The sequence below is a fragment of the Drosophila albomicans genome, chromosome 2R (assembly GCF_009650485.2).
Source record: "Drosophila albomicans strain 15112-1751.03 chromosome 2R, ASM965048v2, whole genome shotgun sequence".
Taxonomy (NCBI): Eukaryota; Metazoa; Arthropoda; class Insecta; order Diptera; family Drosophilidae; genus Drosophila; species Drosophila albomicans.
The window spans coordinates 10,472,604-10,494,677 of record NC_047631.2 but is presented as its reverse complement, the minus strand read 5'-3'; the positions used below and the strand labels follow the sequence as shown (position 1 = coordinate 10,494,677).

Below are 22,074 nucleotides of genomic sequence, written 5' to 3'. Positions count from 1 at the left end.
GTCAATATATTTTATTTATTTGTTATTCTTTATGTCGAATTAAAAAAGTTTGTAAAAAAAGCTGCAAAGCTTACAACATTTTTTTTCTAAAGCTTAAAAGAAATCTAGTTTTTCTTTATCTTTCCAAATATTTTATACAAATAAATACTTTGTTTTTAATTTTGTTGTATTATGTAATAGTTCTTTCCAAATAATTTATTCAAATCAATATTATGTTTATGCATCAAATTTTGTATAAAGTTTTATTCAAATCAATATTTTTACAAAATTAATATAAGAAAATAATTTTGAAAAATGAAATATATTTAAAAAAAAAATAAATGGAATATTCTAAACTCCTAATTGATTTTTTAATTTTATTAAGTTAACCACGACCCGGATTGAAATATATTTGTTATATTGAAAAATCTTTGTTGAATCGAAATAGTTTTATTTTTTTTTTAATTTTAATAAAACTTTTTCGTACGGCTTTTTTGACTGATTTGCTCGTATGAAAAAGTAATCTTATAAAATGTATAAAATCTAATATTAAAATTTAAAATTTATATTAGAGGTTTCAATATTATCAACTAAAAACATTACTAAAATACGAAGAATATTTCTTATTAGATAGACGCTTATCCGCCTGAGTAAAAATAAACTATTGTTGTTTGTTGTCTGTCGCTATCCTCATTCAAAGAGCGAGTATCTTGCTAATTATCATAGGACATAAGTTAGTTCCCCACTCTTTCAGAATAAGTACGAAAAAGGTCGCAAAGTGGTTTTCATTTGTCTGTTGCTGATAAGATTACTTTCAAAGAAACAATATGGGAGCGGGGCAAAGGCAGAGCAGAGGGGCTGTTGTAATGAAAGTAACAAATGCAGAGAAATATGTAGCTAATTCAATACAATTCGACGTGGTAATCAAATGATAAACGTGTGATAGATGCTGGCAGGCAGTCACGAGCTGAACCCCAAAATGCCATCTAAAAACAACATGTAAGATTTCCCTTTTCGGTGGTTGTAGTGGATGCGGTGGTGGTGGTGGTGATGATGGTGGAGATGGTGAGGATGGTGAATACGGACAGATTGCTGGCTAGCGAAGGCTTGGCTCTGAACAGAATGCAGAAAGAATAACAATCAAATGATTATAGCAACACGAACAACAACAACAACCACTGAGATGCGAAACTGGAATTCAAAATTGACTCGTCGCTGATGCCGATGCCAAAGTTGATGTCGATGTCGTCAGCGTCAGCATCAGCATCAGACACAGATATACATATGTATTTATGTATGTGTGTGTGTCAAGTATACAGAGAGCTGTGTGGTGGAAGTTGACGCGACGCCGCGTGGACTTGTTTCGCACATAAAGATACAAATGTATCTACGGCAGACAGCAAATGGCGTATATAAAATGATTGGACATGTGTCTGCGTATGCGTGTGTATGTGTGTGTATTCGTGCATGGCTGGCAATGGCTGTGAGAGCACACTTCGGTGGTTGTTTTGTTATCTCTGCGTGTGTGCGCAAGCGAGAGCGAGAGCAAGAGCAAGTAAGAGAGAGAAGACTGCAGGTTTTTATTGCCAGTCGCCTTGCCTTTTCTGCTGCTGCCGTAGCTGTTGTTGTTGTTGTTGTTGCTGCTTGTGCTCCTCTGGCTTTTCATCTTTTCACTGGGCCTGGTGCTGGTGCCATGTGTTTTGGCTCCCAGCTCATGTTCAGTCGCATTCACATTCACATTCCCAGTCTCGTTCTCATTCTCATTTTCATTTCGTTTGCGTTCTCCAACTCGCTACGCGTCTTCTCTCTGCTCTGTCCTTTTTGGCGTTCTCGCAAGCGTAAGTGTTGCTGCGGGTTTATGACCTTTTTTTTGTGCTGTTGTTGTCAGGCGTTCTCCTTGTCATCGTCATCGCACATCTCGCACACACACACACTCATACACTCACAGAGACAGCGGCATGTAAAACATACAGGCTCTCAACCACCGCCGCCAAAGCGACACCTTTTTCCCCTGCGCGGAACGCGTCCGTTCCTCTGTCTGTATCTGATTGCCGTTGCCGTTGCTGCTGCTGCTCTTGCTTTTGCTTTTCGCTGTTGGTGTTACTGTAACTGCTGCCTCTGCCGTTGCTGCTGCCTGGCAATATTCTCACTCTCATTCAACGTCTCTGTTGCTTTTCGCTTCTTGTCGTTCTTTCGTGCGCCGACCGCGCTGCCGTCGCTGCTGCTGTTGCCTCTGCCTCTGCCTCTGCATCGGTCTCTGTCTCTTTTCGTTCTCGGTCTCGGTCTCTGTATCGGCCTCAGCTTCGTTCTCGTTCTCGGCCTCGGTCTCGGTCTCCGTCTCGGCAGCCGCCACTGACTTGTGTCAAACTGAACAGCAAATATTATTTTTTGGACACTTTGCTATCAGGTCGACGTCGCGTCAACCAGACGTCCTGCTCCATTCGCCATCCAGCGATTGATATCGTCTCAGCATACAACCGGGCGGTCTCCCAGACGGACACTGGCTCAAAGGAAAGATGCACAAACTACAAACTGCAGCTGTGGGTTTTTGGTTATCCATTGTTCCACACTGATGTGTCGCATTTGAAGTCCGACAACTGCGAGACACAGAGGCCAGAGAGATCCGCCATTGTCTCCGTTCAACTGGCGAGTGATTCCAATTGTGAATAATTGAAATTGGCCGAAAGAAAGGCAAAGAAACGACAAAATAACAAAAATAAATGAACAAAGCAAAACAAAATGCCGAGCAAAGATGAAGAAGGAACTGGCTGTAAATCAACTGGAGCCGGTTCGTGTGCTGCCCAAAATAACAGAATTAATTATAATAATGACAAAGCAAGAACAACAACTGCGAACAAGGAGCCACCGCTCCATTGCCTCTCTCCCTTCGGTCTGTCTCTCCCAACCAATTGTGAATACTCATGTGAACATGAATGTGAATGTAAATGTGAATATGAATTACATTTTCGCGTGTGCTTTTCGGGCCTACAACATTTGTGTGTGCTTCGTGTGCTGTGCGTTGTGCTTTTCGCTTTGTGGTCTGTGGTCTGTGGCCCGCGGTCGCCGCTGGTCTCTCTTCGATGGCCAACGCGGGACCCCGGATGGGAGCCCGGTATCCGGGGACCATCTTGTCCACTTTTGCCGGTTTCGCGGTTCGTTCGTTGCTCGTCGCTTCCTCTCTGCTTGGCTGGGCGTAAATTCAATTAAAGTGATTTGTTGCCACAATTTTTGACATTCGGGACATAAATAGTGGCTCTGATTAATGGCACAAAACTTCTCGTGTAAACAAAGTCAAAGTCTGAGTCTGAGACGTCACAACGAACGCGGTTCGAAAACACTCTTATTGGTGAGTAGAAAAAACAGCCGACGGCTAAATATTCATCAGAAAGTGTTTAGCACATTTTTTGATTAGATTTAAGTTTTAAAATAATAAATTCTTAGAATCAAATGAATTTCCTTACATTTTAAAATTTATAAATTTAATTTGAATTACAAATTATTAACAATTTGGGCTTATATATCACGTATACGCATCAGTTGAAGTATTGGCATTATCCAAATTATTTTATTTAACATTCTATAATGATGCTGTTCAAGTCATATAATATAATTTAGTATTCAAAAGGCAACGCCTCCGATACATATATTGCCTGTATTTTTGACAGTTGAGTTGGCGCCACGCCAATTGAAACATCATTAGCAAATCACTGTGGGAAATAAAGCTGTTTTGTGATTTTCAAGTTTTATAATTTACAATATGTTAACTAAAATCAAATGATTATATTCGACATGATTTGCAGGGTTTTTTCTCATTCTTTGTACCATTAAGTTAATTGTGATTTTATGCTTTAAAATTTCGCTTAACGATTAGGAAAGTTGCTGGTGAATGTGCTAAATAGTTCGAGCTTTATTTGAGGCACCGTTTTAAAAGTTTACTTAGAACAAAAATCAAATTTTTCAATGTCGTCGAAATTTAAATTTCAAGGAAGTTAGATAAATAGATGACAAAAATATATAAAATACATTTGATAAATAAGCACTTGATTGATTTGGACTGAACTATAATATAAATACACTAGTATTTATGGGAATATTTCGTTTTGGACGTTGTTTAGTAGACGACGTATTAATTAATTAGTTTTTCATTATTGTAAAGAAAACGCAAATAATACAATAACATTTCTATATGCGTTTCTCAAAAACCGAATCAGTTATCAATCTGCTGCGTGCTTTACGAAAACATATGTATGTATATGTTATAATACTATATAAAATATCAGACGTAGCTCGTTGTTCCGAATAAGATAATTTACACTTGAGTTAACTAATCTAGATCAAATAACAAGTTTGTAAAATAAAACTCTTTTTACTGGAATTGTTAATATTCCTGAGAATCAGATTGAAACAATTAGATGCCATATTAAACGAGCACAATTTTGAAATCAGCATGAACATGAGAGAGGCAACCGGTTTTTCTCTGCAACTAGCAAGAAAGCAGAGTTTCGTATCGATACAGAATGCAAAATGCATTTCCGACTACTTTCCATAACAAAAGAATAAAGCAAAACAAACTGTGAATGTCGAGCAGGTACGACTGACCAGACACTGAGCAAAAGGGTTACACACTCTTAAGATTTATGGCACTGCGAACTGAGTGACGACCTTTGCAAGTGACGCAAAACGCGGTCGGTTTTCAGGTCTTCTGCAGTTTTCGGCCTAATGAGGGTCCAGTTTCGGTCTGAAAACGGATTGAGATCCGGCGAAAGCGTGAAGACGAGAGCATTTATGACCACATCATAAAGTCTACACACGGCAGCCAGAGAGAGTCTCAAAATATTTTGATTGGAACAAAGGAGTAGACAAGACAAAACAAGACCACAGCGAACACCCACAGCTGGAGATCCAATTTACGCAAAAGCGAAAAGAAAAGAAGGGCTAACAAATGCTAAAATTCATCCCGCTTGATGGAATTATGTAACATATGTGTAGTACATCTGTTTCCATACTCGGCAAATTGAACACCCAATGAATACAGAAAGAGCTAATTGATGACGTGTGGAACTGCATGTCTGTGTCACAGTTTAATTGGCTCTCCACCCACTAGTGTTTTCCCCCATTTTCCCCTCTTCTTACTGCCGCAGCAAATGGCGACAAATGTCAATGGGCGAGAACATAAGTATGAAATGTATTTATATCCACATAAGAGAATGTGTATACATAACATACATAAGTATGCCCAGACATATTACGAGTTAGAGTATCATGACGACTACAGACAAGTGTCGTAGCCACCGCCGCCAACATTCATTGAAATTCAAAGCCAGCTCACCCACGCACGGTCGAGTATCAGTTCCAGGGAACAGAGCAGAGGAGCGGCTTAAAAATAATGTAATTTATTCTGACACTTTCATAAAAAGAATCCAAAACTCTGGGCAACAAAGCAAGACATTATCGCCGCATAATTAATGCCACATGTTGCAGTGTAACGCCATAGAGTCGAGACTTGACTCGGCTCGACTCGACTCGAGTTAACTAAAAGGAAAATGGCTGGGGAAATGAGGAGCGCCCTGAACGCGACAGTGGGACATTAAAATTTCCAGGCGTCTTCGACTCGATGTCTTGGAGTTGCTGTCGCCTGTCGTCTGTCGTCTGCCGTTGTCGGCACCGAGAAATATCATAAAGCCATTCGAATTTTAATTGCCTTGCTAGAGCGTCGGCCCCAGGAGTCATTTCCATATTGAGCGCTTCTCATTTGAATAAATTTATCAAAATGGTAATCAGCGACGGAAAACGCGCGCTCTCGACCCAACCCATTTACAATACAATCTCATTCCCCCCAGCTTCAGCTTCAGCTTTACCTTCAACTCCAACTTCAATTCCAACGTCAATTTCATTCCATCCCCATGCGATTCGATTACCAACCCATTCCATACTCTGCTTCACTTCCACGATGTCTTTTTTGTCTTTCTTGCTTTGTCTTCCACATTCGCCGGCATGGCGCATGCGTCGCTCTGACTGCGCGACGGCAGAGGCCATTATAAAATGGGCGGAGCTAAGGTTGTCGCAGTCAAGGGTTCAACTCACAAGCTGGTGTGGTGAGTTTCGTTTCCCCGACCACAGCGACTCCTGCGCTGTCTCAAACGAGGTGAATATTATCCGCTCGCACATACAGAATTTGTTTAGAGGTGCAGAGTGCGTGTAACACAGTCGAATTTGTTCGCATTAATGTTTTTACTTGTAATCTAGACAGTTAATAGACATTTAGGTGGAAGGAATATATCTCCCCATATTACTAAATCATTAAATTTGCTTCATCATTTGAGGATAAATTTCAATTGATTTAAGTTATTTTAATTAATTAATTTTTAATATATATTTGGTTAGAAACTATGAACACAATCGGAAAATTCATAAATATGCGAATTATAGTTTTATCGTGATATGTTTCTTGTGCACTTACTTTGGTTATTCTACTTGTATATTCCTGATACGTAGAAAATAATTTCTGTATTGTTTTATTCTGGAGTAGCTGAAGATTTAAAATACTTAAATTATTATATTTACAATTTCAATACACTTACTTATGTTGTTATAAATTCTTAAATGCATAATAAATTAAAGAAATTTCAAACATATTCACTAATTAGCTAGCTGTTTTGTATAACATTTTACCATTTAAAAATATTAAAAAGCATTTCGAAATTTCAAAAATGTTACAAAACGGATATTATTTCTGCGATGACAGTAATACTCCATTAAGTAATGAAAGTCAATATTTAAAATGCATCTCACAAATAATAGTCATTAGATTTAAATTTGATAATATATTTTTTACTTTTTTAAAACTAATATTCAAAAATGATAGTAAAGTAGAAAGTAAAAAGTGGTATGAAGTTAAAACAACAAAACTAAATAATTTTTCTAAATTATATTTAAGGTAACTACCGTTTGCGACAAGAGTCTGTAAAATTAATATTATACATCTGTAATTTAATTGTTAATGAAAGTAAAATTGAGTTGTATAATTTTTAAGTATTAACTTTCTGAATAACTTAAAAATGAACACTCATCAAAATAGTTATAATTGTAAAATATGTCGGATAGAAGTTCTACATAGATTCCTTCCTTACCAATCATATAGTTTAACTTGTTTTATTCCGAACTTCTTCTTCAAAATTTACGTAAATAGGAATAATTCATAAAATGTATATTGGTGAACCAACAGAAAAGAATATAGCTGAGTCACAATTACAGATTTACCTTTTTAGAGGGATGTTATGAACCTAAGCACAGATCGTTTTTTACAAAACAGATAAATTCAACCCTGGTAGATGTTTATGAGAAAAATATCGATACATTTAATTTATCGTCTATTGATTTTTAACACTGAAAAGAATTTTTAGGAAACCGATATAAATTTATATTCGATCAATATTTTCGACCAATCTTAAGACAGCCTAATAACAATTTAACAAATTCAATAATAATTTTCGATTATTGTCTGCAAGTTCAAGCGTACAAATCTTTTCAATAACAACTGTAAAATGAAAACTGGTCGGATAAATGAGAGCAAAGATTAAAAATACAGATCAAGTAATAGGAAAATTAACTAAAATTATTAAACATATTCAGAGTTTTCAGAATTAGGAATCATTCTATGATTTAGGCAAGTTCAGCACAATTCTAGCCGGTTCACACACCCCCACTTGCAGCGACCTCTGGTGTTGCAGGTTTCGTCGTAGATTGCGCTCATTGAATTGTAGATGGCGCCGCAATCATGTGAACCAACACAAACGCAAGCAGAAACTCGCTCAGTTCTCGCTCTCTTCACTCTCTGCTGCTCTTCGCTCGCACCAACACAGACGCAACCATTGAGAATTGCGCTTGTATTAGTGCTTCTGATTTGAATGTATTGGTGTTGCTAGCTGGTGTTGCCGTCGTCGCGTCGACTGCGGCGTGTGCGTGGGATTCTGAATGGAACCATTTTATCGGTTGGAATTAGAATTCCGAGACAGTTCAAAATGTATTTCAGATATGTATTTTGGCTAAAGTGGATTCTGGATTTAGAATGGCCTAAAGACAACATATAGTATACATGCTATACATTCGAATGCGTGTACAGAGCATGTTCGAACATGTTTGTGGAATGGGCTTTGAACTGTGTTAAGATTAGAAAAGCGTGTATTTAATTAGCCTTTCTTTCAACTTGACATAATTTATCGAAACGAAATCCATTTTATGAATTCGTATATGTTCCAAGTTGATTTATGGCCAGCATAAAAAGAAAACTAATAGGAAAATGGGAAAATTAATGTGTGTGCTTCATGAAAAAGCGAGCACGTGCGTTGAACTAACGAATGGAAACTAAAATCAAAATGAAATATGTTCGATGTCAGGAAGTCGAAATGATTAACCAAGTTGTCAACTGTCGCATAAAACAAAAAAAAATTAAATTCATATAAAATACAAAAGATGCAACAGATTCCATACTCTAAAGAAGACATCAGGCCCAGCCCAAAAGTCAAGTACTTCATAAATTTCAACAGCAACGAGTCTAGAATATTTAAACAAAAACCAAAAAAGAAAAAAAAAACGAACCCAACTGATTAAAAATACAAATGCTCGATGGGTCTCAAGTACTACACTTGGCACTTGGCTGCAATTGAAAATTCGAAATGGAAAACAGAAAACGAAAGAAATTGAATTGAAAATCTAAAATGGTATCCAAGTACGCCATGTTGCGTTGCATGTGTGGCATGGCATAATCATATTCGATCAATGCGATACAAATGGCTGCAAGTACTCAAGTGCAAGGGATTTCATAAGGACCCTCGTCAGGGTGCCTGTCAAAATAATCGAGGGGGGAAGTCGTAAATTGCAGCACAAACTAATTGCACAAACTATAAAAATAATTGAATACCATCAGATTGATATTTTCAATTGTCAAAATATATGTACATATATTTATTGAACTGGAACCGATCAGTCGCTTCTCCATTTTGGGCAGAAGTGCCAAATGTGCGGTCGTTATGAATTTACGCTGCTCCAAACAAAAGCTGATTCGCTAATTAAGACACTCTAAAATCATTAACTTATGGAATCAAAGTAACAGTGGAGCAGAAACTTGATGAAAAGTAGTAGAAATTTATTCGGAAAGAATATAAAATAAATGTGAAATATTTTTTTACCAGTTTCACTTTATTTAAATTCATTTAAACTACAACTAATTTTTGCTATTTTTAATTCATTTAATTTCGATTTATATAAGTTGCTACCATCGAATTTATCATAGAGCATAATGAACTTGTTCCACAGTGTTTGGTTTTTGGTACTGTGTCCGGCAAAAGGGCAAAACTTGTTTTGGAACATAAATTAACGTTGATTTACACACATTTTATCAGCGCGAGTTGAATGACAGCTAAATGTATTTCTTACACAAATTATTGAAGACATTAAAATCGAGAGAGAGAGAGATAGAGATTGAGACAGCAAGAGAGAGACATGTGCGATGGCTACTAGGATGATCCTGCAGCTGTTAATCGCAATCGTATTTTATTGGCCGTCGCTATGCGTTGCTTTTGTTGTTGCTGTTGCTGTGATTCGCATTATGGGACTGCTGACCTGAAAGCCATTACGCATTAACTGTCCCACATCCGGCGAAGAAGTCGTCCCATCATCGGAGTGCTTTCAACCTAATAACACCAATAAAAGCAGCTTCCAAACAACAAGGGCTACCCCATCACAAACATCACCCATCATCAGCCCATCGCAATTCGGCAGCGAAGAAGAAGACACTGCAAATGACTTTTTGTGCAAAAATTATATATTTGAGAGCTTGACTGGCGCCCGGCGAATATGATTTTATTGCCATGCGACGGTCATTGCTCCAGGGGCAAATCGGGGTTGCCATCGAGGTCAGGGCGTGGCAAGAGGCAAGTGGCAAGTGCCAAGTAGCAAGTAGCAAGTCACGCCCCATTCCACTTCATTACAATTCATTTTGCAAATGTAAAAAAGTTGAAATAAGCTAAAAGCTGAATTGCGTACTGAGCAAAAAGCAGAAAAAAAAAACAGAAACTAGATATCTTCGAAATGATTGTATGAATGTAACATATGACCCTCGAGCAGTCAGTGCTCTAAAGCTCTCTCTCTCTCTCTCTCTCTATCTAGAGTGGGTGCTGCTCCAAGTGGCGCCTTGCCCACGTCCTCTTCTACTTCTTGGCACTTGTGCCACGTCGCCGCCTCTTACAATAGTTCGCTTTGCCTCAAATTGCCCCCCGGCCTCCATGGCGGACAGAGCCAAGTAATGGCATGAAATGGCCTTTTTCCATTATCCAAATGGAAAACTTACACAAACAGCGAAGACAAATGGAAACAAGCCGTGGAAAATAAAGAAACCGAAAAGGAAATTTACTCGTGCGCGTCATTGCCATTTGCCATTGCCATCGCCATCGCCATTGCCATCGCCATCGTCGTTGCCATTGCTTTATCAGCCAGAAATTTCGCACAAATCGAGGCGCACTAAAAGCCAACGAGCCACAAGCTGCTTCTTACCTCGCTCTCTTTCATTCCCTCCTCTGAGGACAACGCAATTGCTAAGAAAATTAAATGCTTCAATTTCCTTAACTTATTAATTAGAACTAGTGCAGGCCAAGAGCCGGAAAATAAAATGTTTTTATGACTCGATTTCCTTTTCCGCACAAAACTCACGACCTTTTTCTAAGTATTATTAATGTTAGTTACGTTTTGTCTGCGGAACGTACAATTATCATAATTATCATGTCAACTTACTTGTTAACTAATGAGAAAGTTCAAGGCAATCAACTTCAAGTTTCAATTTCGTTACAATATTCGTTAATATATTTAATGCAATTTGCAAATGCATATTTTGTGATTAATTTAAATACAACTTCGTAAATATGTTTGTATTTGTATTCTTTAGCATAGCAAAAACAAAAAGTTTTTTCAATTTACTAGTTATTTATTATTATAAGAACATTTAAAAATGATGTTATATCATATTTATTCATTAAATGAAAAGAAGAATATAATCTTAAATTATATTTGTAGTAATGTTCTTTGATATTTAGATCATATGAAGCTCATATTGTATATCTGAGCAATATACAAATCTTGTATTAATTGCCGAAATCTTTGTATATAAATATGCGCTCATAAAATATTTATTACTTAAGTGAGAACCTCTTTAAAACAGTCACTCAATTAAATTTCACATCAATTTCTAGACATTTTATACACAATTTAAGGTGTTAACTTTCAATTAATTTTGCCAAGCATTAAAAAATACAGTCATGTCAACTGTTATTCAACAGTGAATCAAACTGCAAAATACGACAAAAAAAGGCTTCGGCATTAGTTGAGTCGGACTTAAAAGGAATGCACAGCCGATTGAAGAAGGCGACGCACAATAAAAACGTGTGTAAATAAAAGAAATGCAAAAGAAAGCGAATGTCTTGTTTGTTGCTCAAAAATGGGAACGCTCGAACACTGTGTGGCTGTGGCCTAATGGTTCAAGGTCGTCGAGACAACAATAATGATGATTTAATGGCATCATAAATAATTTTATGGCTTTTAACTCGCAGCAAACGAAACGCACCAAACGGAATCCGATGCGAATCGAGCACACAACAATGATCGAGCCCTCGCTTTGACCATTTTGGTCAGCAAAAGTTTAAATTTTTAATCTATAATACTTATAATATATTTATATAGAGGTCTTATAAAAGAGATCCCCTCTGAAGTTGAAGTAGAAGTTGTTGTCGCTGATCGTCTCATAAGTTAGCGTTCTTTATGGCTCATTCAAGGGGAATGGCAACGAGAGAGGGAAAAGGGAACCGATAAGGTGACCAATGCCAATGGGAATAGCAATCGCATTGCCATTGGCATTGGCATTGGGAATAGCAATCGGAGAGGAGCGACGACGTTGGTTGAAATTAAATTCAAAGTTTATCTGAGAAACTTGTTAATTTCAAAATGGCATTAACAAACATGTTGACAGTATCTTTCGGATATGCGTGTGTGGGTAGCTTTATGGCATGCCACATGTCACATGCCACATGGGCCGCAAAGGGTTCACATTGTGTCGTCGCCAACAAAAGCTGACGAGGCACACACACAATTATGGGGGGTCGCTGAGCAAACAGAGATTATTCAAACAATGGAATCAGCAAAAAAAAAATAACGAAAAAGAATTCTAGTCAAGTCTTTGCCAGATGGGGCGTGGCAATGTGGCAATGCGGCAACGCTGCTAACTGCGCCAACTGCGGCAGCAGCGACGACTTAATTAAATCGAGAGAAGCGCGGCACCAGCTCGGGGAGGAGTGAGAAGGGGGACAGTCAAGGGGTTGCTGTGTGCTGTGTGTGTGTTAATCGCTGTCATTAAAAGAATATTGTCAGGCGCTGAAAACAAAAAGCTGCCTCGAGCTCTCGAGCACCTGTCGACCCAATGCGCAAATGACAGGCTTCTCAGCTTCGGGTTTGTCATCGCCGGTAGGAGATGTCAATGAATATTTAATAAGGCCTGAGCTTCACTTTTCAGCTCAACTTTGAGAATTTCCAAATTAAGCGCACCCCGTTTAGCTGTACAGTGGATGAAAATTGCAAAGGCAGCAGGCAGATTGTGACGTATGTATGTATAATTAAATGCAGTTGTTTGTAAAGATATTAACTGTTTTTTTGTTTTTTTCTTTATTTTTTTTTTAAATTCATCAGCTCACATACAATTAAAATCATACGATTATTTTCAATTTTGAAGTTATAAATAATTTAGTATTTATTTTTATTTCAATTACACCATTTGAAATATCATAATATATATTATATTCGCAATAAATTCAATGCTTGTTGACAAATGTTAATATAAATCTTACTAACATTTGTTATACATATTTATGTTGTACCGACAACATAACAAAATAATTTCACACCATAATACATATGTGATGTGAACTAGAATTGAATAACGAAAACGTTTTACTGTATTTTATTTATTCTATTTTCTATTCTAAATTTTTTACATTTTTAAGTATTTATATTTAAATAAGTATTTATTTTAAAGATTTATATTAAATAATTCTTAATTTTTTTTTACTGCTATTTTTCTTCTTATTTTGAACATTTATTGCTATATTGATATTTAATATTTGTTATGTGTGTAAATTTAAATGTATTATAATCTTTAAAAAAAAACAGAAAATTTGTATTTATATTTGGCATATTTAAAAAGATCCCATCGTCTAGTTAAACTGCAATGGATGTACATACATACCTCATTGCGACCTTTATATGATATTTAAGGTTTTATTATTGCTGTCCCGAGCCTTGTCATTTTGCGCTGTGACAGACTCACACACACACACTAATGTGTGCATATGAATATAGATGTATGTACATTTATTCATATGCAGCATTACCATTCGGGCTTGTGGACACTTTCACCTGCCCCGTCAGCAAATCCCACACGCATGCAGCATTGCGGCTGACGAAGTGGAGACGACTCATGAAACTTTGTTAGAAGCCGTCGCCGGTGGCGCGTTTACGACTTATTAAGTTGGATAAACGTTTACGATATGAAAATGAGTAGAAATCTTGTGTGGTTAATTAAAAAAGAAAACAGAGAAAGAAGAAGCAGCCAACAGAATCAGAATCAGAGGAATGAGGAGTTGACATGCCGCGTGCCCTGATGCCAATTTGGCCTTAAAGTATCGTAACCAAAAACCAAAAACTCCGTCTACCAACTGTATTAATAAAATGCTGTGAAATGTAACACACACAAGTCATACGACAGAGATGGCAAGACAAAGAGAGAAAGAGAGAGGGAGAGAATTAAGCTGCGAGTGGGAAAAAAGTGCAGCGATTTATGTGGCACGAGTTTGGGCTTGTTAATTGTTTTATGATGCGACCATAAATCTGAGCGCACACCTACGCACACAATGCCACACAAAACTGAGGCGCAACATACGGCGGGCTGGTCGTAAATTACGCCGGGACACGCATTACGGCAAATAGGCAAATGCGCCTCAAGGCCCCCGTTGTACATCATTCAGCAATTTGTGTGCTCCTTCGCTCTCCTTCGTTCATCCACACAGTCAACTCCCCCCCTTCCTCTCTCTTGCCGCACAATCAACATGCCACATCTTTGGATTTGTATAAAATTAGAATTAGATCGTCGAACTATATATGCTATGCTGGCATCCTGCATCAATCGTCGCTGCACACCTCCAGCTTTTCTAGACTCCAAGAGCCACGCCCTAGACACACACACACGTACACAGTCCTCGCATGCGTTGTGCAACTGAGCTGGCTGTGTATCTATCCAATATCCATCAGATACACCGACGGCAAAGAACAGCTCGCCTTCGCATGGCCGCTGCTTTGGCTCGGCAGCCATCAATGCCTCAGTTCAGGGGAGGGAGAACGGAGAGTGGAGAGATACAACAACAACAACAACAAGCAAAGCAGTCGCACCACCAAATTTAGCTCTACTTTTAGTTACAGATGCGAGTCAGCTGCTGCTTTAGGGGTGGGTTTCTGCAGCTACGAAATACACTGAAAAAGGTTTATTATAAAATTTTGAAATTAAGCTCTAAATTGAGAAATAAATATTTTTAGCTTGAAATTAATATTTTTAGCTTGAATTATTAAATGAACATTATCATCTGAAATATATTTACTATGTTATATATGTATTACAAATGGAGTATCTCTATATTTTTGATAATTAAATATTTTTCTCTCAAATTTTTAAGTAAATATTTATTTTTTAATAATGTATTAAGTCTCAATAGATTTTACTCATTCGATCTGTCTTCCTCTCTCATTAATCAATTGTTTTGCACATACTCCAATTACATAAAACAAATACAACTTAAATGTTTAGTTTCGTTTACGTTAGATCAAGTTATTTTCAGCAAATAATAGATCCCATAACATATATAAATTCTTAAGATCAAATTCATACTCAACTTTCGTTCTCGCAGTGTTTTGTTCTCAACGTTATTTATTTGACAGAACACATAAAATGTGAAAATTAGTCTAATAATATAATCATCTTTATAGGCAAATCAATCAATCTATAAGCGAGAAACATGCATAAATGGTTTCCAATTTAGTTGCGACTTGTTTCTAATATCAATTCATTTGATTTTAAGTTTTAGCTTTGCAATTATGCACGCGGATTTAACTAAAATAAATGCGCAGGTTGCTCTTCTAATTTTTGGGAATTTGCTAGCTGAATCGGGATGATTTTAGACGGGGCAACTTTGGGAATTACTTACGGTTAATAAACGCGCACTTTTAGTTACGGCCGGAATGCTGTCGGTCCAAACTTTTCTCATTTAACTTTTAGCCCAAAAATAACCACAACGAAGTATCTGCTCTGTTTTTTTTGTTCTTCTTTTTTTTTGTATTTTTTATGTACTGCTGATGGGCATTAGAGGAGCTGGGGGAGGGGATGCGGACTAGACCCATCGGAGCAGACAACTATGTGCCTGAAAGTATCTTTCAGCTGCCAGTTTGCGCTTTGGTTCTTCGTCTTTGGGATCTGTTTAATTTGGTTGCTTTCGTTGTCGTTGTTGTTGTTCGTCTTCATCTTCTTCTTTATGATGTTGTTGTTGCTGATGTTGGTATTGTATGTCATGAATATTTCATGAAATTCGCATAACACGATGTTGCCCGAGTCAATGCCGCATTCAAGCGAATAGAAGGTCTTATGCTCTACTCACTTGGCAGCGACGTTAACATGGATTGAAGCGGAGCACGTTTTATTATTTTATAAATTTGTGGTTATTTTGTTAAATAATTTCTTCTACCTTTTAAATTTAAATATGTATTTTTTAACTTTTATTAAATAACATATAGTAATTTCACTTTTATAATTTGCAAACATTTAAAATTATTTTTTGATACAACATTTATTTATATTTCTTTGTATTTATATTAATTTGTATAATTTTAGATGCATAGTATACCATTCATTGCAAATAATTTTATAAACCCAATTCAAAGTAATATATTTAAAAAATTTAGATAATTCTTAAACGTTTCTTTATCGAACAACTTTTACACAAACCAAAATTATAGTGTATTCAGAATACTACGTTCCCAACTGACTAAAATATATTTGAAAATTGGCACTTTGCTTGAGTTTTCTTGACTTGCTTCGGGCCTTTGGGCTTTTGCTGAGTCCTGCCTTCTGTGTGTGCGGGTTTTCCCATTGAATTTTTTTTTATTTATAAAAGTTTTTTCTTGTAGCTGAATTTTTGATGAGCATTGTTATCAAAGTAACTTTTTGTAGTCTGTCCTTGTTGTTTTCGCGTTCGCATTGTACCAGCAAAAAGGCAAAAAGCAAAAAAAGAAAACAGAAAAGAAACAGCGAAAAATGTTCAATTTGGACCCAAGGCGGGGCACATGCCGAGTGGCCATATTATACTGACTAAATGAGATTACCTGCTGCCTGCTGGTTTCGCCCGCTGTAAATCCTATGGACTTAATTTTTGCGTTCGCACCTATGCCTTCGTCATTTGAACTCTGTTCTCTGGCCTCCGCCCTCTGTACGCTGTCATTTTTCAACTGGCTAGAATATTTTAAACTTTACACTTTGTCTGGCACGACATTTCAATTAAGTTGGCCCCCGACTTTGCCTTCCTTCTTTCCTGTCTCCGTTTCAGTCTCCGGGGCATAAAGCGAGAGCTAAATTTGCTCACGTCGCAGCTTCGTTGAATTTTTATGCTTGGACTTTTGGCTTTGATTCCAAAATGGTCGCTCGCCTGCTGCAGCCATCGCATCGCATCTAATCTTGCATCTAATAAGCATTTTCAATCAACTTTTATGCTTGCGTTGTAAAACGTAATCGACCTTAGAGCTCCTCCTCGCTCCTCCCCGACTCCTTTCTCGTTCAGTCTAGCGTGGCAGCTAAACCTCATGCATACGTCGCACAATAACTTAATCCGTAAATTTTATTTTAAAAAATCCGTAAAATCGTTCACAGGATTTCACGTGCGCCACTGCATCATAAATTGAAACCCAACCCCAAGTCCCTTTCCATTCCATCTCGAACAAACTCACACACTAGTCACTTGTGTGCTGCGAGTACCTTGAACTGGAGTAGGACTATGATTGCTGGAATAAGGAGTAGGTAGAAGTTGAAGCTGTATGAAGTATGTGGCTCTTTGAACAGCCATTCGCCGGTAAATGAAGCCGGCATGAGGTCGACTTTTGTTCCGCCCAATCAATGGGCGTGCATTCTGAGTGAAATTCCTTCAATTTTCGACGCACATTGGGCCACAAGCAGTTAGCACGATTACGCATTTCCCATACGTTAACGAACATTTTAGAACTTTAATAAACTATTAAATGAATATTAATTTTCCTGCGAATTTTCAGATTACGTTATTTGGTAAATGATTTACAATATGTTTAAAGAAACATTTCCTCAAAATTTCCATCAATTTGATTTTAAATCTTATAAAATAATCAGCTTTATTGCTCTGCATTATATTTGCTCAAACAATTTGATATCGTCATTCAGATTGCTTTTTAGGATTGCAGTAAGTAGTCCGAGTAGTTGGCGAGCTTCACTTTACAAAATATACATTATAAGATGATAATTTAAACTAAAAATAATAATTTTTTTATTATTTCAAATCTAACATAAACCTATATCACAATAGTTTATCTTAAAGTTTTACTTATTTTCTATTGATTTAATTTCTCTAATATCAAACTTTTCTTTTGCTTCGAATATTTTTTCACTTTGCTACATTTTGATAGATTCTTAAAATGAAATTCTTATTTAATTTTGTTAATTTTGCGTTTTCGTTAACTCTGTTCCACTGTGCCACTTGGCGTTAAGATTTAAAATTTATTGAATTACCATTGGCAGCCACAAATTTACTGCTCGAGCAACCTGAGCTGTTCGTCAGGGTTTCGGCAATACTGATTATGCTGATATGCCACGCCCCCGCCCACGTGCACGCCCAAATTCCCAGGCTCCCTTTTGCCCCTGGAGGCCAGCCAAAAAGGGCAAAAATGCGCTGCGTCAACAGAAAAGCAGACTGGGAGCTGTGAGCGAGCTACACGTACGAGTATTTTTAAAAATCGCCACAGCCATTTTGTTGCCTTTTATCCCTTTCACGAATTTGATGCGTTTCATTTGATTATTTGCGTGCGTGCTGGGAGCGAGTGAAAGGCGACGGCATCGGCGACGGAGAAAACAAAATCCATTTTCCCTGGCTGGCTCCAAGGCAGCGAAGCATCACAGCATCATCATCGAGGCAGTCCATCCACTTGAGAGAGAGAAATAGCTGTTGCTGCTCCGCTTCGCATCGTTGCTCGTAATAACACGCTTTGATAACTTTCATGGGCCTGCCATGGGCCGCCTACCGAATTGCTCCTGATCCCCCATTTCCCGTTCCCGTTCTCGTTCCCACTCGTTGTGAATGCTTCTGTGTGGCTCCATCAAAATGCTGCGTCTCGTCTGGGTCTCATCGAGAAGGCTGGCGGATTGGCTTCGTTAAACTTTATTTTGAATTTATACTCTGGTAGATTTTGTGCGTCAACTTCAATTTGAAATTCTAGGTTGTCGTCTGCTTATCCTTTCACCCAAAATCCATTTTGCTTGGTTAATGGACATGAAAATTAAACCCCCCACTCTCTGAACACCTCCATTTTGTTATTGTAAGAGTCTGCAGATTTAAGATGAAGTCTGATTGCCAAATAATGAGACCGAGCGAGAGTGGCATAAATATTTATTAAAATTCAAATTGCAATCGAGTTGCGCATTCAATTTGCCATTTGCAGCTGTGCCAAATGCAAATTCTTCCTCCGAGGGCGGTCGAATTCGCCAAAAAGGAGCTGCCAACTAAAACCGAACACAACCATTTTTGCCGGGGGAACTAAACGAGCATACAATTACCATATAATCGGATATTTATTAGCACTGCATGCGACAATTGTGCCTTTCCCCCCTCGTCTGCGGCCCCTTTCAGCCTCCAGATGCCACAACTTGCCTCAGTTGCGGTTTATGGCCGCGCTTTTGCGATTTTTATGGTTTTATAATGCACGCCGCTGATTATCGCGCATGATATGCGAATTAAATTTTTACAATTTGCCAAATGCAAACACACACATACATATATACAGAGACAGCAGTGTGTGTGAGTAGGGAGCGAGCTCATTGGCGCTGAGTGCTGTTCGACCTGTCGCCTTAACTGCCTTTAGCTATCCATTTTGATGAGGTTGTCGAGTCGGTGAATCGAGTCAGAGTTCTCATTCTCTCTCTCTCTCTTTCTCTCTTCTGCTAAATGAATTTCAATAATGATTCAATTTTAATTTGAATGCTCGACTGCATTCGGCAGCTCCGATCCGATCCGAGTCGTCCCCTCTTAATGGAGCTTAAATGCAATCGGCAAAGCGATTGCGCATAAGCGCTCTATTACGAAGTCATTCGGTTATTTGGTTGCCTTTTTCGTTAATTACATGGCTTCGTCACACGAACTGAATATCTCTATAAGAATTGGAGTATTCGATTCTAATTTCAATTTATTCAAAAGTTATTAATAAATTATATGAAATTTAATCGGGTAAATATAATATTCACATTTTATTTGGAATTAATTAAGAATTTCTTAAGGATTTATTTGAAATTGACTTTAAATTTGTTCCGAATTTATTATGTATATATTTGGAAATCGTTGACGTAATAATCACAAATATTAATATATAAAATTATTTGAGAAATTATGAAGAGTAAGTTAAGTCGAAGAATTTGTGTAAAATTCATTACAGATTTAATTCAAATTATTTTTTTTTTATATGAAATAAATTTAAATTAATTTTCGGAGTTTTCTAAAGTTGTTAATAATTTCGTGAGAATATTATAAGAATTTATATAATAACCTTGGAATTTATTGATCGTTTATTCAGAAATTATAAAGAAATTTTTTTATAATATATATTTAACAAGTTATTTGAAAATATTTGAGAATTTTCAAAAGAGTTTATTAAGAATTTATTGGGAACTTCTTTAAAATTTAATTAAAGGTGTTATCGATTTATTTGAAAAATTGAATAAGTTAAAAGTTTATCAAGGAAATATTTAAAGATTAATTGCAATTAAGTGGTCATTTATGTAGAGTTCATTAAGGATTTATTTTTAATTTATTAAAATTTGGTAAGAATTTTTTAAGAATTCCTTTTAAGCTGTTCAAAGTTAAAGCCGTGTTTTAGAATACTTTAATTTCCGGTGGCAGCTGGCCATAAGGGCGCCTTGATGGCCAATTATGAGGGACAAGACAAAGGAAACTTTACAACCTTTGATGGTCGCGTCTCGCGGCATCACATTGCCACATCCGACTATAATAATGTTTGTTCTGTTATGGGATATGTTATAGATATATACTTGTATGACGAATTCCATATTCAGCGCACACAGCACAGCACCAGAGTTTTCAATATGTGTGTGCGGACTTTTTGCTGTTTTTCAATTTCAATCGAAGTGGAAGGAAGCATCGCACTGCGAACGTGTCCCGTGCATTTTATTGATGGGAAACAGAATCCAAGTGGAAGTTATGGCTATGTGGCTATGGCTGTGCCTAGCTGGGGGGGAGGCGGGCGTGATCCCAGCCGGAATCGGACTGCCTGCCACTCACATGTGTATAACGAATGCGAATGCGCATTCATACTTATGTATGTATATACCAAGTATCTACATAAATTTAAAATTCTGTTTTCAGTTCTCAGTTGGCAGTTCCCAGTTCGCAAGTCTGCGTCTGGGAGAAATACATTTGCCACCGCTTTCCTCCTTTATTCCGACGCAATGCAAATGGCGAAGCGTAAAAACAGAAATAAATGAGCAAATCGAAAGAATAAGCAGAAGCAAAAGCAGAAGCAGTGTCAGTGCTGAAAATATTGTTATTGCTCATGCGACATGCATAAGAAGTAAGCAAAAACTGAACAGAACACACTCGAGACCCGAAACTGAACCAAACCCAAACAAGACGAACCGAACTAAAACAAGTGAGAACTCTAAGAAAGAGTGTGCTCGACTGTGAGATACTCGCTACACACATTGAATAAAAGCAAAATAAGACGGTTATAGTTTGAAATAAACCAAATTAATATACTGCAAAATGCTAAATAATATACCAAAAGCTATTTTTGGTATATCGTTGCAGTGTATATACCATAGAGTACAAATTATACCAGATTGACAGCTAAAGCTTCCAAAACCCTTAGAAAGTAGGCGTTTTCCACATTACATTTTTTATCTGATTGCAACCAAACTTTCAGGAATCATATTGAATATACTATAGTTATTATTTTATGTACCAAATTATTTTAATTTACACTTGTTATTCGGCTTTTGGCAAATTGGGAGGCGGAAACTTAACAAGTGCTGTCGAAAAAGATTTTATCTCTATCTCTAATAGTATCTGAGATCTAGGTGTATAGTACTTTCAAAGTTCGGACAGACGGACATGGCTATATCGTTTCGGGTGTTGACGCTGATCAAGAATATATATACTTTTTAGGTTCGGATGTGCCTTCTTCTGCATGCTACATACATTTCCTACCGGCACAAAATTATAATACCATTCTACACTATGGGTAGCGGGTATAAAAAATGCTCGAAACTGCGAGAGATGCGTGCAAGGATTATCTGTTTCATCACTCTTACAGTGGTGCTGAAATAATGCCAATTTAGATCATACGAGTATGCATCGCATAATATTATATTTGGAAGCAATTTATATTCTTTGCAATGAGCAAAATTTTAATTGAACATTTAATGAATGAAAATAATATGAAATTCTAATTCTTTTATTATGGAATTTCGGGATTGGAAATGTAAAGTATTTTGACAACACTTCGAAGCTATTTCGGGATAATTATTCCGGATAAATTTACTTTAATTTTGCTCAACTTTATTTATATACTCTTCATCTAATTATAGTGCTACTTTCATAATGGCTTCGACTTTAATTTGGCAACTTGCAATAAACTAAACACAAATATAATTAGTTTCAAGTTATATCTGGCTGAAACGTAATGAAAAATCGTATGTTAATTGGTAAATGC

General features: G+C 37.0%; 1 long non-coding RNA gene across 1 annotated transcript in view; it reads left to right on the top strand.

The window, feature by feature from the left end:
* Nucleotides 1-2,233: 2,233 nt before the first annotated feature.
* Nucleotides 2,234-22,074, top strand: part of LOC117575663 (uncharacterized) — a 112,842-nt gene continuing 93,001 nt past the window's right edge. The window contains exon 1 of the long non-coding RNA XR_007955276.1: nucleotides 2,234-3,325. This is a non-coding gene — a long non-coding RNA (uncharacterized LOC117575663). The remainder of the gene's footprint in view (nucleotides 3,326-22,074) is intronic.